Below are 14252 nucleotides of genomic sequence, written 5' to 3'. Positions count from 1 at the left end.
GTAATGTCAGGAGTATAGGATTACAGAAGGAGGAGAAATATTTAACGTAACAATTATAGTGGCAAAGCAGTGATTGCATATAGATGGAAGGATAAAGGAAGGTGGAACTGAAATAGATGGAAGCAAAATATATCAGAGTATGATTTTTGATTTCATAATAGAAAAAAAGGAGGGCTTATTTTGGTCATTTGAAAGAAGAGGTTTGGCTTAGTAATTGGAGAATGATTGAGTTTGTTGAGGAGAGGAAGGGGAGAATGTGAAGGAAATGGTTAAAAGGATCTTCCACATGTGAAAAAAAGGATCCCTGGGTGGGTGAGAGGGAGGGAGGGGGCAATATATAAAGGAAATATGTATATATATGAGGGATCTGTTTAAGAGTTGAACACAGTTTTGAGATAGGATGTGAATAATTGGTTGGTATGTAAGGCAATATGTTGTATTAATAAACTCATTTTTTAAGAAAAAGTGTGGCATCTCTCAGTGCAACCACAGCTGCCTATGTCCCTAAGCCAGGTATGAACACAGACCGAAATGAGTGTAGACACTCTGTATATGTCACAAACATCTCTAGTTGTGCTTCTGTCACCATCTCTGGCAGAAGCCCTTTGCCCCAAAGGGGGATATTTGCCACTGTGCAAAAACAGTCATATACATCCCCATCCACAAAAAAGGAGACACAAAAGCCTTCAGCAATTATAGGTCCATAGCATTAATTTCCCATGGGTCCTGACTACTTCCAGTCCAACCATCTGCCATGCAGGAAATCTCAATCAAAGCATCCCTGACAGATGGCCATCCAGCCTCTGCTTAAAGACCTCCAAGAAAAGAGACTCCACTACCCTCTGAGGGAGTTTGTTCCACTGTCGAACAGCCCTTACCGTCAGGAAGTTCCTCCTAATGTTGAGCCATTGTATTCCCTATTCGCATGTACGGCTATGAGAGCTGGACAGTGAACAAAGCAGATAGGAAGAAAATTAAATTCATTTGAGATATGGTGCTGGACATAAACAAATGGGTCCTAGAACAGATCATGCTAGAACTCTCCCTGGAAGCCAAGATGCCTAAATTGAGGCTGTCATACTTCGGCCACGTAATTGAAAGGCACGACTCATTAGAAAAGACAGTGATGCTGGGGAAGGTGGAGGAAAGTAGAAAGAGAGGAAGACTGCATGGCAGATGAATAGACTCAATCAGGGATGTCACGGGCCTGAGTTTGCAGGACCTGAGCGGGGAGGTAGAAGATAGGGGGGCTTGAAGATGTCTCATTCACAGGGTCACCATGAGTCAATATCAACTTGAAAGCAGCTAATGAAACACAACAAAAACCAGCCATAAAACTCTCCATTTGATAGAGTAAATATGCTATTGGCTTTTTACAGCATACCCTCTTGTAAGTCCCATGATCTAGATGAAACTTTGTTTATCTACCTAGAATGAATTATTGTTCAAACAAAACATCATGACATATGTGGGCGGGGGAAAAATCAATACAATAATACAAGATTTAAATTCAAACTCTGCATCACAGCAGCATTTGAAGAAATACCAAATAAAGGGCATTAATGCAAATTAATCTCTAAATATCCATAACAAATTGATCTACCTCTCGCTTTCTGAATTCTCTTGCTGCCAGCATAAAACTTTTGGTAATTTATTCCCTTAAGATATATTATGTTGCTATGATGTGTTGATGGTTTCTAGAATCATAAACACATATGGCTCTTAACTTCATCAAAGTTCTAATATTACATACCATCCAACTATTCTGATTTGGAAGGGCCAGTCTCAATGAATCCTTTGTCATCCCACTTTTTCAGCTTCTTTTAAAATGTCCCAGTTTCTCTTTCCTCTTCCTACTTCTTCCTTTCTCTTCAGCTTAATTCAGTTGCTGCATACTGAGTTCAAAATGCAAACATAATTTGCAGTGTTAACAGAGGAGCCCGCAGAATCTCACCCTTCACAGTAGGCTCAGCCAAAAGCACAGCCCCTACCAGCTTGTGCATTCTTTCTCATAAATAACTTTTGCCATTTTGGCCACACTCTGATGTTGTTTTGCCATACATGTGCCAGTTTTCGTCTGTGAAATGTTGGAGCTGGAAATAATTTCTATTAAAAACTCTCATCTGTATCAACTGTTTGCACATATTGGATTATCTGCTTGTGATAGTGCTCCTTGTAGGTCACATGCTGCCTCCTGCTGGTAGAAAGCAGATGTTTATAATTACATATTTTTAAAACTAAAACTAAATGCATCTGAGGAAGTAGACTGAAGTGTATGAAATCTCATGCTGCCAATGTCTTTCTTTCAGTTAGTCCAGTGGTTCTCAACCTTCCTAATGCTGTAGCCCTTTAATACAGTTCCTCATGTCGTGGTGACCCCCAACCATAAAATTATTTTCATTGCTACATGCAAATATGTGTTTGCCAATGGTCTTAGGCGACCCCTGTGAAAGGGTTGTTCTACCCCCAAAGGGGTGCCGACCCACAGGTCAGGAACCACTGAGTTAGTCTCAAAGCTGCTACAAGAGCTCTTTACATATCTTTAAAGGATATTCAACTAAGACTAACTGCAATCTTATGACTGTATAGTCAGGAATAAAGGCAAGGTACAGACCGCCCCAAAAGGCGGGTTCTTTCTATGCCGTGATGGTGGCGTAACAAGTGCGCCACAGTGCACTACTGGTGCAGTTATGCAAGTGCCACGCGGTGCCGCACGGTGCAGTGCGGATGCCGTGCAGTGCTTGTATAACAATAGCGGCGCCCGTCTGTAAAGGGCGCCATCAATTTGACGCCCTCATCACATGTGAGGGGCGAGGGGCGTCTAGAAGCGCTGCCCCAAGGCACCCCTCGTACATGACGAGGGCATCCTTTTCAGCCCGTCTGGACTGGGCCAAAGAATTATTAAATTAATTGTGACTTACTTCTGAGTAAATAGCCACAGTCCTTTTATTCCATACGGTCTTGTAGGAAGTGAGCATTTCAACTCTCCTTCCATATCTTCAGTGTATGATCTCTTGTTCAGAAAAAGATGAGACAATATATGAAGGCTCTGTGCAAATAGAGAGGAAGATACTTTAGCAGTCACGGGCCTGGTACAGACGGGCCTTACATGATGTCCTCGTCACGTGCTAGGGTTGTGTTTCACCCACATGCGGCTTAACCCTAGCACATGACGGGGCGTAATCATGGCGGCCTCCCGAAATGGTGCTCCTTCTGAGGGCATGCCTCGTTTCCACAGCTACCAAACAGCTGCGGGAATGACGGCCCCTTTCTCCACTGGCTGCGGCTCCCGGGGTGTCCTGAGGCATGAACCCCCAAGGACACCCCTTTTCAGGACCAGGGAGAAGCGGCCCTGAAAGCAGTCCTGAAAAGTGTGGTGTTAATAGGAAAGTCCCTAAATGATTCCAGGACACTAGAGGGAGCTGATGATTCCATCATACTGGGGAAGCGCACCAGGCGTTCATACATGTGTGCTTCCCCAATGTTTCCTTGGCAATTGGCAAACGGTAAGACCTTAATCTTCTTTGAGAAGGCATGACTCATTAGAAAAGACAATGATTGTTGGTAAGGTGAAAGGTGGCAGGAAAAAAGGAAGACTACATCATAGGTAGATAGATGAAATCAAGGAAGCCACAACTCTGAGTCTGCAAGACTTGAGCAGGGATGTTGATAACAGAGTGACTTGAAGGTCTTTCATTCATTGTGCCACCATAGGTTGAAGTTGACTTGATGGCAGTTAACAACAAATAATTAAACAACTGGGGGTCAGAAACACTTGCCTGTCTGAAGTCCATGAGTCCTGGTGGTCTGTGGCGAGTTGCTAGGAAAGAGAGAAACAGTTGTAAACAATGGGCACAAATATGTTGTCAGTCTCTGGTGCATTTGGGGGGAAAGACCCTGCTGGTCTCTGACATGAAAAGCTGAAGAAGCACTGATCTACAGATTCTACTAGATCAATATGTACCATGTGCCCCCTTCTGTTGTAGATAATGCTCACTGAGTTTCAGTTTCTGTGTCTCTACTTTGTACATAACTACATGTTTTATGTACAAAGGGGGCATATGGGAAAGAAGTATAAATGCTTCCCTGCAGGACTTAAGTTCCATCTGCTTCTTCCCCCACCCTTTGTTTACCATGTTCTCTCCCTGCCCCATAAAGCCCTTTACAGTGCTGCCATAAGAGATGAGGTGACGTGTTCGATCCTGGGAGCCCATAAAAAAAGAGCACTGTCCAGATGATCTGAGATGACAGTGGGCTGCTGCAGCAGTGGTTAGAGAGCTATTGTGATAGGAGTCAGGATGGAACTGGAAGGAGAACAAACAAGAGGCAGAGGTGCACCAGACAGAGCTGTCCCAGGCCTCCCTTTGACTAGCAGCCAGGACCTCTGAGCATCTGCACATGGATCTCTCCTTGGGGCGGAATTGGACCAGGAGGACTACTACTACTACTACTAATAATAATAATAATAGAGTTTATTTATATTCCCCGCCTCTCCAAAGATCGAGGCAGGATCGAGGCGGGATTAACAAACAGTGATGCCATATTGCAGCCACAATATGCTTTGTTGTAATTTTAATGTTCTGTAAGATGTTGAAAAAATGAGGTACAAAAAATACATAATACATACATACAATAGTTATAACCACAAGATTCTTATTACAATAAAATGCTAATACAGTACAGAGAATTTTTTTCTTCCTCCTCTTCCTCTTGCAGAGTCATTTATATCTGTTTGATATTGGAAAAGTTTTTCTGCCAATTATGACAGCTAGAAATCAGAGCCCAGAAATCAGAATGTGCTGGCTTGGGGATTCTGGTATTTTTCTAAGCTCTTTTAAAAGTGCTATTTTATATACCATTGCATATGTCATGTTTAAATTGCAGGGCTATCAGGCTAGACATGCATATGCAAGTACACTGTCCATGAGTACCTTCAAGCATAAATTAATAACTTGATTTATTATGGAGTGCTGTGTTTAGTGGCTATAGGACAAGTCATCCTCCTGACATGGAACAGTTTCTTTCTCAATTACACAGTTCACAGCTTCAAGGTGGCAATTGATATTGGAGGAGATATTATTCCTGGCACTGCATACTGCTTTTCCAGCAACTTCGTGTTCTGCATGTGGCACTGTGAATCAAGGAACAAGATAAGGATCTTACATCTGGTGCTGCAGGTGTAAATGTTACTTCAGGGATAATTCTGAATCTTTACAGGGAGAACCAATTTTTCACAAGGGTTTTTCACATTCAGTTCAAGCAGATATATGGTCAAACCATGTAGGTAAAAGAGGTTTTTTTACCCCTGTGTTCAGAGTTTGGAAAATTTACTTTTGGGTCTGTAACACTCAGAATTCCCCCTTGGCCATGCCATCTGGGAGACCTGGAGAGTTGTAGTTCCAAAGGCTAGGAGCCAGCATGGGGTAGTGGTTTGAGTGTTGGATTACAATTTTGGAGATAAGGGTTCGATTCCTCACTTGAGCATAAAAATCCACTGGGTAACCTTGAACAAGTAACATTCTCTCAGCCTCAGAGGATAGCAATAGCAAACCCTCTCATGCCAAGAAAACCCTATGATAAGTTTGCCTTAGGGTCACCATAAGTAAAAAGTAACTTGTCCCAGTTTTCCAATTTGTGCTCTCTCACACAAATTGTTGGTCCAAACCTTTTAATCCTTAAAGACATATACAAACTATACAGTTTTTAAAGTGCTAGTGGCATTTCCTGGGCACAAGCAGAAGGACCCAGCTGGAAGCAAACTGGCAGCAGGAGGGAGGATCAAGCATCATAATCAGACAATAGTCAGACAATAATCAGACCTAAGGACAGTGGGTGTCTATGATGCTGAACAGATTTACAAGCTCCACAAAATTCGTATTACTATAAATACATTAATACTATAAATACAATTACTAATACATATCTGGCCTCCACAATACATAGATGAACTGATACTAGATACAAGGCATAGAATCTAATGGGAAATTGTCACTTAATATACATGCAGATGATACTACTCTTCCTTGCTGTAAATGTAAACCAGGTAACTGGAAACATAAGACACCTAAAGAAAAGGAATGCAGACAAACAAAGTGATCTTTTCATATAAGGTAAGCTATAAATACTTAAATAAAGGTTGTAGTTTACACAACAATTTGAGGACAAGGACATGTCCCAAGTTCTCAGCAGCTTCAGAGAAATTATGCTTGGGCAGAGGTACCATACCTGTGTACCTGGTGTCAGTCTCAGATTGGTCATTTACTCAGCAACTGTATTTCTTCCCCATTCCCTGCCCATACAACATGGGGTAGCAATACTAAAGGACAAGAGTACACATGACATGATCAAGGCCAAAGCATAAAATCTGAGGGATTTAACCCATCCATGTAAAGGTATCAACTAAAATCCCCAGTCTGGCACTGCTAGTTCCAGTGGGGATTTCTCTCCTGTACAATATCTTGTACAAATAATTTTCGCTAGACTAGTCAGAGTGTATTTTGCTCTGTTTTTCTAACATTGTCTTTCATTAACTACAGCAAATTTCAGGAGATCCCACGTCATACAAATACAGGAATAGAAAGCTGCATTAAAAACATCCTCATGTCTGATGTAGAATACAGCTTCAATGTTCAGCTCATAGGACAAGGCCAGTCCCCAATGGATGTGGAAGGTTGAGTAAAATCCCCTTCTTTGCCCCATAATGGTTGAATTCTTCCTCTTAATCACTGTAAATACTCTCAAGTGCAACAATATGTTGTTATGAATACAGTAAGGATGCTATGTTGGCTGCACACTCAGAATGGAAAGGGGAATATAATTTTTGAATTTAAGCAAGCCTTCTAGCAGAAACAATGCCATCCTTAGAACAACATTCTAGTTGGACATAATGTTCTCAATACCCTCCACTTGCTGTAGTAGGGTAATGTAACCAGGGAGCTCCTTTACATCTTATCTTCTAATTTTCCACCAGAACCAAAAACCTGGTTGCTACCTGCACAATTACGTACTACTGGCTTGCTAAGAGTACTTCTGAAGAAGTAGCCAGATGATTACCAGCTAGTTTTACTGTCCTTCAGAGGGGAGATTTGTAAAATTAGGATTGCTTTGGAGGGCGCACGGTAGGTTTAAGAAAAGAATGGGGGGAAAAGATCTGAAAGCACACTGGTGATTTAAAATATACACCTGCTATTAGTTTTGAGTATCACGTCATGACTAGGTTTCTGCCCATTTGGTACTGAGTACCATTCTTCTGCTAGACAGGCATATATTCTATGTCCATCTTATTACTTAGAAAAGTTTTTGGCAAGCATAGGGCCAGTTCTCAGAAGCAACTGGCAGGGCATAGATGGGGAGTTAATGTGGAGTGGTCCCATGATCTTGTCACAATTGCCTTCATCATTATCTCAGCTTTCAAGTTAGCCCATCTTTATTGTATCCATATTGCAGTGTATGTATAGAGAGTCAGTGTAGTAGTTTGAGTGGTTCAAATCCCACTTAACCATGGAAAACCACTGGATGGCTCTGAGCAAGTCACACTCTCTCATCTCAGAGAAAGGCAATGGCAAACCCTCTCTAAACAAATCTTGCCAAGAAAACCTCATAATAACTTTGCCTTAGGTTTGGCAAAAGTTGGAACTGGCTTGAAGGCACACAACAGTGTATGCAATACAAGCTTGGCAGGGCATGGAGTTGTCTCACAATTACTACTCCATGCAATTTTTTATTCTTTGAATAAGGCTATATGTAGGTTTACTTTTCTGAGTACTTTCTAAAGTCTGAGTGGACAGCTGGACTTGGTTTATGTCAACTGCAGCTAAAATAATGGTCTTAAACGTAGTACTATTTCTTATATGGTACATATAATTTCATACTTACTTCTTCTTCTTTCGGGACCCCTGCCCCCTTTTCCTTTCTTTCAACGGCTGTTAAGAAACCTTTTTTAAAAACAGAGGGCACCATCTGATCCACAGTTTCAATCACTGTGCATTTATGAACAATTTATCAAATGCATTGAAGGGATGCAAAGTGATTATCCCATCTTATATTGTTTGATTCAAGCAACTATGATAAATAGGACTGACACAAATAATTGAGTAGCTAATGTGGAGCAAAACACAAGGCATAACAACGAAACTATTTAAACCCCTGCTGAGGATACCTATCTTTATCTATACATTTATAGTGTATCTCTGTTAAATACCATATTTTTCCATTTCTCCCTTGCAGAGCTTGGGCATTTACTTTTAGGAAAAATAAATCTAATGGCCTGCTGAAAGCATCCATAACTGAGCAGAACTAAGATGATGTTCTGTGTCTCAACATGTTTTTATATTAATTCTTTTTTAAAAGATCTTTCTAAAGTCTACTGCTTTATATTAATAAGAAAGCTAGTTGGGGTGGATCATGATACACAAGCATAGTCCTCCAGATTTTATTTTTTAATAACTTTCACCAATCCTATCCAGCACAGCCAACGATGGGAATTATAGTACAGAAACATCCGGCAGGCCACAGTTGTTCAGCCTTGGTGTACATGTGTGTTTGATACTGTCACTATGATAATGAGTGAAAGCTTACAGTTTTTGCAGAACCTTGCTAAACAGTAGAGACAGTGATGAGTGTTGACCTTATATAGGCATGTACAATTTGTGATTGTTTAAGCTAAATAAAGCCCTCTGTATGTGTATCTATGTCTGCAAGGTGCATAAGAACTTCCTGGTTTTTCAGTTCCAAGAAGTCAGTAGAGACAGCAGGATATCAGGCCCTTTTCACAGAACTAGTATGGGTGTATTTATCACCATCTTTATGGGTCACAATCTGTATGGGCTTGACTAGAGCTTGCAAAAAGTTATTTCTGAGGGACTAGCATTCCCAAATCTTCCACCCAGCATGGCCACTAGTCATGCTGACAGAGAAGTGGTGTGTGTCTGGTGTGTGTGTGAAAAAGTAGGAGTGGTGGTGTGAAAAAGTAGTTCTTTCCAAGCTGGGGAGGGCAGCTATGAAAACACTAGGCAAGATCCTAAAGACTAGAGATATACAATTGAACACTAAAGTTAGAATTGTCCACACTATCGTATTCCCCATTACAATGTATGGATGTGAAAGTTGAACAGTGAAGAAAGCGGACAGGATACTTGTCTCTTTATCAACTCATTTTAGATGTGGTGCTGGAAATGAGTGCTGAAAATACCATGGACAGCCAAAAGGACAAATGAATGGGTCCTTGAACAGATCAAGCCTAAAGCTGCTTTGGAAGCCAAGATGATCAAACTGAAACTATTGTACTTTGGCCATGTGATGAGAAGGCATGACTCATCAGAAAAGACAATAATGCTAGGAAAAGTAGAGGGAAGATGAAAGAGAGGAAGACTACATGCCAGATAGACTCAGTGAGACAGATCATGGCATGGATTTGCAGAAACTAAGCAAAGGAGTGGAGGATATGGGGTCACTCTTGGAGATATCTCGCCCACAGGGTCACCATGAGTCAGGGTCAACTAGAGGGCAGTTAACAACAACAGGGTGAGCCTTGTTTCCAACGAGTGCGGCTCAAGTTCTATATTAAAAATATCGCTTAGGATGTTGCATTATACCAAGCCAGAGCCACTAGCCCATCTAGCTGTGTTTCATCTTTCTTTATGATTTAAGCCAGAGCCTGGTATTTATTGGTTGTCTTGCATCTAAATAGTAATTTAGACCCTGCTTAGCTTCCAAGACCAGACAGGACTTGATTCCTTTAGGGTACTATGACCTTATCTGTAGCATTAGCAATAACTTAACATGGAAATTAACAGGCAAAACTAGATTCAGCGCTGCATTCGGTGCTTAAGTTGGTTCAGTGGGAAAAGTGTTGGATTGAAACTCAAAAGATGTAAGACCAAGACCTTATTATTTGTAGTTTTGCCATTTGTACAATGATAACAGCCTCCACTTCCAGGAGACTGTCACCAAGCCATCGCCTCAATTTCTCCAAACCCACTTCTTCAGCAGAATCCTCTTTGAAACATCATTGCTGCAATTCTACCCTCTGGGGCCATTCCCACTGGCTTATAACGCGGATCAAGAATCGAATTATGGGTGCATTGTTCCCATTTGAGTGCGCATTCAATCCTCATTGCGCCGATTTCATTCCCATTGGAATTCAGATCCGATCCCCATGTAATCAATTTTTCCTGAAAAATAACCAAATCAGTGGTGGATAAATTGGTTTAACTGCACTTTTTAAGAGGTTTTTCCTGCACCTCCCGAGTCTGATTTGGGGCAAATGAATGGGAACGACAAGGGTGTCTGATTTGGGAACTTGGGGATGGGAGGAGCAGTGCTCAAGGGGCTGGTCTGGGGGTGTCACCCGCTTGTTCTCTTTCCTGCATTACTGGCACCATTTTCTCCCACTCGCATAGCCTTTCCCCCAGTGAAGTGGGAAGCAGGGTAAGGCGATCGTGCTACATTGACCTCCAAACGCAGTAAACACATTACACCCCCTGCAACCTCCCCCCTGCTCCACATTCATAGACCGATGTGTGAGGAGACCCATTGAACACCATTTTTAACTATTATTTTTTCTTATTTCTTATTTTCTTTTTTTTGCCTCTGCCTGAGCGCCTGAGCAGCAAATGGGCTTTGCATTACATGCCCACTTGATTGTCCCCCAGATAGCCCAGGGAGCAATGGGGAGGCAAAGGGACTTGGGGGAAATAGAGGCTCCTTCTCTCTTTCCCCAGAGGTACTATGGGAAGACACAGAAGAGCCCGGGACGCAAAGGGATTTGAGGGGAATAGAGGCTCCCTTTTCCCTTTCCCGGAGGGGAAAAGCATCTAAGCGACTGATTGGCTGTGACATCAAGTGCTTAGGCCCTTGATTGACAGCTGCTTTTAAAAAAAAAGAGGTTCCGGAAGGCAATGGGAACGGGGAGCAAAATAACCCGCTTCAAATTACCACTGGGAAAATACCACTGGGAACGAAAACAGGGGTAAAAAACCCGGGGCTGTTTGCACCCGTTTTTAATGGGAACGATGGGTCAGATTTGATAATGACTCAGAAAAAAATCCGAGTCAGAATTGCAGCGATATACATCGCATTATATGCCCAGTGGGAATGGCCCCTATGTCTCTTTCCTATCCCAGCTGCAGTACCCATTTAATAGCCTCTAGTCTCTCTCTACCACTTTAGTCTCTCCATCTAACATAGATCATGAGGAGCCTGAACATATTATTTGTGGAGACTACAACTTGCAGAGCCTCTCTGTTAGATGGAGAGGCTGGGAACTTGAATGCCAAAAAGTAACTGACTGGCACCATAATTATGTTTATGTTCTGTACAACTAGTAATGAGGTATCTCAGATTAGTAGCTTGAGAGCTGGACTAAGAGTCTAGAAGATCAGGGTTTGGAATTTCACCCAGACATGGAAACCCACGGGGTGACTTCAGGCAAACCACATTCTCTCACCTTTAAAGGAAGACAATGGCAAACATCCTCTGCATGCATTTTGCTAGGGAAGGTACATTGCAGCAGCAGCAGCAGCAACAATGTCAACATAATTGGTAACAAAGAGATGCAAAACAATAACTGCAATAATGTTCATGCTCAATTTCTGAGGAGTGACAATTAATCAGTGTTATAATCAGATAGTGACACAAGAGGGCAGCAAAGTGCATGCCATGGGAAAGCTATCTGACATTGGCATTCAAAGAGAATCCAAGGAAACAGCTGTGTAAGCAGAGCCTTTCCTTAAGCCCAGTTGTTGTTGTTAAATGTCATCAAATTGACTTCAACCTATGCTGACCCCTATGAATGAGAGACCTCCAAGTCATCTGGTCATCAACAGTCCCCCTCAGGACTTAAAACCAGGGCTATCACTTTGTTCTTCATTATTCTGCAACACAGCCTTCCTGTTTTCCCACTGCCTTCCACCTTACAGGCATTATTGTCTTTTCTAGTGAGTCATGTCTTCTCATGATATGTTCAAAATATGCCTTAGTGTAATCATCTTGGTTTCCAGGGAGAGCTCAGGCCTGATTTGCTCTAGGCCCCATTTATTTGTCCTTTTGCCAGTTCAGTGTATCTGCAGAATTCTCCTCCAACATCTCAAATTAAGCGATTATCTTCCTATCAGCCTTCTTCCCTGTCCAGCTTTTGCAACCATACATTGAAAATGGAAATACAATGGGAAGAATACTCCTAATTTTAGTATTGAGTGATATATCGTAACATTTGGGGAAATCTTGTCTAATTCCTTCATAGCTGCCCTTCCAAGTCCTAGTCTTCTTTTCATTTCTTGACTGCCTGGTGTCAAGATTAAAATCGCTATTCATACATCCACACAGCAGTAAACCTGAGTTCACAACTGGATTTACTAGGAGTCACAGCCAACAATGGCCCGAATCCTGTTTGTTATCCCAACTAGAGCAGAGCTATTGAATCTGTTGAAGAGTAAGTCATTAAATAGACAAATCCCATTGACTCAATGGTTTTACTCTTTTTGGGACTAAGAAAAGTATTTGAGCCTCTGAATGTTGCTGCATGATATGTACTTGTGCAGTTCAGGTTTCACATTTTTAGTTGTTGTTGTTAACCCCCCTTGAGTTGATCTCGACATATGGCAACCCTGCTTAGGCACATCCTTAAATCATCTTAGGGAGGTAACTAAGGGCCCAAATAGACAGGCCAAAATAAAGCTGCTTCGGGTCACTTTGGAGATATGCTGTTTAAATGGCACACACATCTTAAGAGGCCAGAAGCCACGCTAAAGCCGTGCTCCAGTCCTTAGGACTGGGGCATGGCTTTGGTGTGGCTTCCAACCTCTTAGGACACATGCAGCATTTAAACAGCATATCTCCAAAGTGACCTGTAGCAGCTTTATTTTGGCCTGTTTGTTTGGGTCCTATGAAAACGACAACAAAAGTTGCCTCAACTATGGACTCAACATCAACCTTTCAAAGATGTCATAAAGGATGTCATAAAGTTTCCTTATAGTGGCTGCTCAGAAGGCATCCAGAGACGGAACCCAGTTGAATCAGTGGGGTCTCCAAAATTTCCTTAAAAGTCTGCAGGGTTTGTTTTCTGCCATCACTATATTTACCCACCTCACCCATTTTTTGCCACAGCAATCAATGCAGTATTATTTATTATCGGTAATTAAAGGAAAAAGGCTAGAAAAGTTATTTTTGGACACTATAGCTCCCAGAATCCAAAAAAGGTCACTATGGCCCAGAAAAGTAATGTTTCCAATCTCTTCATTAGAGAAGCCAGCATCTAAATAATTCCCATAGCCTTCTTAGTGTCTGTGTCACAGATGTAACTGATGCAAACAAAGCAGATCCTGTGACTAGTGTCATGCAGATGTAGGTTGAGCAAATTCCCTGATAGTGTCAACATGTAACATTTCTTGGACAACATCCAGCCATATTTTTCTACTGCAGCATATGTTCAGCCATGAGATCAGCCATGGTTTTGGCTCTATATGAAGATTGCACTATTCTGGAACAACCAAGCTCTCATATGGATGAACAATGGCTTCTATTATCTGCCATTTCTGCTTTTGTTTTCTTTCTCGTTTTTACTCTCAGCCACATTCACACACCCCACAGTTGCCCAATTGTTCCTTCTTTCACTTTTTCAGGTATTTTCTCATCACGAAGCTCACTGTATATGCATGATTGCATAAAATTTAAATTAAGATAAAGGTAAAAAATACAATCATGTCATAAAAACTGTGGTTGCACTTGTTCCTTTTATATTGAAATTTCTAATCATCATGATTATTGAGGCTGAACCTTAGCTATTGGTGCATCTTTTTGCAGCATTCTGAGCAGACATGGGAAACCCCTCTTCAAACTGGTGAAATACAAGCATATCTGTATTAGGAGTTTACAATGGCTCAGCTCTTTTTAAGCAGGTTTAACCAACAGATTACAGTCAGCCCTCCACATTTGTGGTTTTGACTTTTGCAATTTGATTATTCACAGATTTTAGAAATATGTTATATCTATGAATTTCTAGGTCCAATGTGACACTATTGGACATTGACCATAGAGTTGCAATAGAGGACCTAGAGATTTCTAGAGAAAACATTTTTGTAAGCATTCATAGGTCCTCTAGCATGATTCTGTGGTGGATGCTGGCCACAGAGTTGCACTGGAGAACATAGAGAGGTATTCTTCCAGGTTAAAAAAAGTGTCTATTTTATTTGCAGATTTACCACTTTCACAGGGATCCTATGTCCCTAACCCCAGTGAATGTGGAGGGTCCACTG

This window comes from Sceloporus occidentalis, unplaced genomic scaffold (assembly GCF_023333645.1).
Source record: "Sceloporus occidentalis isolate IW3139 unplaced genomic scaffold, rSceOcc1.0.p SCAF_4, whole genome shotgun sequence".
In the NCBI taxonomy this organism is placed as follows: Eukaryota; Metazoa; Chordata; class Lepidosauria; order Squamata; family Phrynosomatidae; genus Sceloporus; species Sceloporus occidentalis.
Note: the sequence above shows the minus strand (reverse complement) of the source record.